Source organism: Megalops cyprinoides, chromosome 11 (genome assembly GCF_013368585.1).
Source record: "Megalops cyprinoides isolate fMegCyp1 chromosome 11, fMegCyp1.pri, whole genome shotgun sequence".
Classification (NCBI taxonomy): domain Eukaryota; kingdom Metazoa; phylum Chordata; class Actinopteri; order Elopiformes; family Megalopidae; genus Megalops; species Megalops cyprinoides.
Window position 1 is genome coordinate 10,693,895 of NC_050593.1, and position 4,715 is coordinate 10,698,609.

Consider the following 4,715-nt stretch of genomic DNA (forward strand, 5'->3'; position numbering starts at 1 on the left):
TTTTGATTCATAATTTGAGTGATGTTTCAAAGCCAGCTTTGGTTTCTCCAGTACATATAGATGCTGGATATCTCTCTCTCTCTCTCTCTCTCTTTCTCTCTCTCTCTCTTTCTCTCAGGAGAGATTCTCTGATTCTGTATGTGCTTTGCTGGGTTGAGACTCCTCATAATGTCTCCTGGCCACTCCAGAGCATCTCCAGGGAGTAAACAAGGTTTACCGTTCAATGTCTGTCCCTCCTGGTGTAATGAGTAAGCCTTTATGAACAGATTTTTTACAATTAAAATCTTTTTATTCAAATTCTTTCATTCATTAAACACTATTAAACATCAATAGTGACACATGGCTGTCAAAGAAAATGACAATGACAACACCTGATTCTTTCTATTATTTGTCTCCCCTTTCTCTGTATTCTTGCATGGAGCACAGTGTGCAATGACTTCATTTCTCTATGGATCTGAGATAGTGGTGCATGTTGCTCACATCTGACACAAATCGACACCTTTAATGGTGGCCAGTCCTTGTTTATCAGATCATTATCCTATTCTGTTCCTATTTTGCAGCTCTGCACCTCTGTCTACTTCACATTAATGAAGCCCTGGAGCTCTGGTTACATCCTTTGATAATGATGAACTGATGTCACACCTGCACTGAGAAAACTAAATTGGTTATAGACAGCCTGGATAATGTTTGAGTGGGAATTAGGTTTTGCATGATTGTTACCTTCATACTTTAATCATAACAGAGTTCACTGACGTTTCCGCAGCGCCCTCTTCATGCTTTGTCAAAATTGCAGGTCCATGTCAAAGCTTTACGCTGCAGTTGCTCACCATCATTCGTGGCCCCAAATGTAAGAGCTAGCCAAAACAGGGCGCCGTGGCTTAGTTGGTTAAAGTGCCTGTCTAGTAAACAGGAGATCCTGGGTTCGAATCCCAGCGGTGCCTTTGTGGTTCCTCAACAATCAGTTAGCACCTCATGCTTTCTCCCCTGACTCAAAGGAGAACCATGAAGTCTGCTGAAGTCAGCACCATGTGGTGGTAAGGCTTTGCCCGTCCCGAAATGGCCTGAGTTTCTGATACCAGGTGTGGCAACATTTTGTAAACTTCAGGAATCCAAGAAGTAACTTTTTGTTTCAACAGCGGTGGCATGGACTGCACTTTGCACTTTGACCCTAGATCAGTGTTTCTCAATCCTACTCCTGGAGCCCCCCCTGTCCTGCATATCTTTTATCTATCCTTGCTCCAAACATGCTCTTGATGAAATCAGGTGTGCTCAGCTAACCAAAAGTGCCATGATGAGTTCAGTCAGGTAGGTAGAACAGGGAAAGATGGAAAACATGCGGAGCAGGGGGGCCTCAGGAGCAGGATTGAGAATCAGTGCCCTAGATAATCAATCCAATCAATTATTTTACAATAATTTCCCCTCCTGAGGGAAATTATTTGACCCAAATATGCATTCAGAATATTAATATTATGATTTTTTATTTTTGGTTAAAAGTGCGTGCTTGATAAATAAAAAAAATGAAACAGAACTCCAATGGCAAACAAAATCAACACACATTTAAATAAATGAAGGCTTATCAACACGATTACAGGAAATCGCAGAAAGGTTTTAACATTAAACATTAAACAAGATTTTCTTAATCTGGCAATTCAGGGCTTTTTTTCTAGCTCATAAAAAGATTGCACATTTGCCCACGCAATGTATTACCCTCCTCTGTTAAATTTAAACTGCTATTCGTCTGTCTCCAGCAGAACAGAATGTGCCAGGACGGAACTCCATCTGTCGTTGATAGCACTACACATCTCTGGGAGTCAGATCTGAATGAACTGCCACCTGTCTAGAATAAAGGCCCATCTCTCGCATGTTGTCTGCATGATGTATTGCGCTTGTTTAATTGCTTGGAAAACCATCCCCTGATCCAGCAAATGTGGAATCTGGAGGTCCTCCTTTGAAAGGCGGCGATGAGTGAGCTGGAGGGGAAGAATACTGTAATTCTGCTGATGATTAATATCTCACAGAAAGATCCTACAGACAAAACCAATGACATACATCTGAATTGAGTCTGAGGGAAGAGCACCAGGGGACTTGAAACATATAACGGCAGGACACTATGTTGAACGAAATAGATCTCAGAAGAGGGGGAGTTGAAGTGGGGCCCAAAAGAAAATAAAATGCTAAAATAAGTCAACACCACTACTGTTATATGTGAGAAACAGAACTCTGACAGCTGAATTTTCCTAGGGTATGTTTAATGTGCTTAATGCATGCTGTGTTTCAGTATGTGCCATGGAAACTATAATTGGTAATACAGCTCACAGCTTGAGTTTGCCTAATGGCTTGCTAGCTGTCTCTGCATCTGCTCATCCTACCTAAATTCTCATTTCTGCATGTTGCTTCTCCAGATTTGCTTTCTATTCCCTGTTGTGACAAGGCCGATAACACAGCTTGTAATGTTTACTACAGATAAAATGCTTATTTGTTGCATGTTAGGAGTGTACACTTTAGAGGAATTTCCGAGAAAGTTTTGGCTTGAAGCTGCTGTTGCCGTTGCAATCTCTCTAATACAAGTCCAGGGCTCAGCTGTACCATTTACATGAAAGTTCATTCTTATTTTAGCCATAAAGCTTTCAGTAAATCCTTGCTTGACACAAGTTGGGTGATTACTAGTGACCTAAAATCATCACAGCTGCAACAAGTTGCAAAACATGCTGTACAGGTCACATTTTTTTTTATTTTTTAAAAGATCTGAGGCATACAGGTGCAGCATATTAAAATTCACCCCTACTCTTGGCTGATATGCTAATTAATAAGTGTCTTAAAACAAATCACTGATGTTTGCTGGGAAAATCATGGATATGAAAAGTCAGTTCCTAGAAGGTTGGCCTATATGCTGTTTTTCCCAACTCTTTCCCCTGTCTGAACTGACTTTATTAAGCTGTATACATTTTTCATGGATACATTTTTCTATATATTGCACATTACAGAGTAATATTTGAGTAGTGGAGTAGTGTAATCCTCAGCTGAAATGTTTCATTGTAATAAAAAAAATCTGTTGAAGTAAGAAATTAATATCCAAACCCCAGCAGTATCAGAAACTAGCAAAAATGTCATAGAGGGACTTTTGCATCAAAGTCACAGCATTGTACATTTCTGCTGACTAGCATAATTATTAATGATGAACTTGACTTTCTCAAAGCAGCCTCTCTGTCACTGGTGTAATAAGAAGTCATTTTTGATTATGATAACCCAGTGGAATGTAGAACTAATGATTCACCTTCTCAGTGGCAAGGTAATGGGTGGACAGGGCTGAGAGAGGCTTGATGAGTAATTAGCATCTGTGTGAGAGGAAAAGAAGCTTTAAGGACACTGCCAACTCATGCCTTGTCTGGATGATGCTGATCGAAGTTAGGTACATTAGGGTGGGGTAGAGGGAGATATTATTTTAGGTAAAGTCAGTGCTTGGGTGGACCATAAAGCTGCAAGATAGAAGTCAAGTAATGTATGTTTATGTTTCTTAAAGGCATATAGAATAATTTCATGGTCATTTAAATTGTAAAGGGAATTTCTGGGAAGTGTTCTATGTCTAGTTTAGTAGTTTCTAAATAAGTTGATATGACTCCCAATGTCAATTTATGTGGCAAAAAGACAAAGACTTTTGGAACATACTAAAACAAAAAAGGAAGTGGCCACCACACAGTTTGAATTGGAAAAATTTCCTTTAAAAAGTGCCTTGAAGCTTATGTATAGAAAACAGTACCCTTGGTTTGTGCATTGGTTTGACGTAACTTTGGCGTCCGACCTGGATCACTGCTGAAGCAGAGCAGTTCAAACGTGATCACCTACTGTGTCACAGAGGCCTTCCTCAAGGAGACCAACACAGAGGTCTGTCAGACACATCTCAAACAGCCCAGACAGCCGAGAGGGTAATGCAGACAGCTTGTCAATAAGACCATTATATGCCCTGTCAAGTGACATGACAAAGGCCCATAAAACTGGTCTGCTCCCCCGGCAAGCAAGAAGTAAAGGGTTGATACTATTCTGTATTCGTAGGCTGCCCCACCAGTGAATCCAGTGAGGAATATCTGCACAGAAAGTGAGAAATGAATACGTTGTCCAAACATAACTGCTGGTTCATGTGAGTCTATGGACACTGTTTCATTCTTCTGGGAAAACATGAAGGTCTTCCTGAGCAGCCTGGGTCCCCTCGTCTCAGCATGCTCAGGCACTCCGAGGGCACTCCACTCCACTGTAGTGTGCTGTGAGACTTGCAGTGCGAGAGTTCTGCAGAACTGCATTCGGCTTGCCTCAGTGCCCCTGCGCAAGTGCAGAGGTGTTGTGGTGAAATGAGCCCATCATACCAATGGCGATTCCAAAATAGAGTTGCACAGAGCAGAAAAGAAAACATTAAAATCACCCAAACAAGAGGAAAAATATTTGTGTGGTCAAGCTCCAACTCTGACACACATCTAAATGACATCTAGGCAATCAAAGCATCTCTAAGCATCGCCATTCTGTTAGCATTTTAACCAGGGTGTGAAATACGGGGGGTCTTGGGGGGTCTGAGACCCCTTGATTGACACTTGCAACCCCCTGAAAGCCTCAACACCAAAATTTTGGGGCTCTCTGGAAAAATCTTTAAAAAATTATTTGTCATTTGCAATTGTCACTAAAAATGTCTTTTAACCCTTAAAGCCTGACAGATGCAGCCTGCATCC

General features: G+C 41.1%; 1 non-coding gene across 1 annotated transcript; it reads left to right on the forward strand.

The window, feature by feature from the left end:
* Positions 1-867: 867 nt before the first annotated feature.
* Positions 868-941, forward strand: trnat-agu. The gene has a single exon. It is a non-coding gene; the product is annotated as a tRNA-Thr (tRNA).
* Positions 942-4,715: the final 3,774 nt, after the last annotated feature.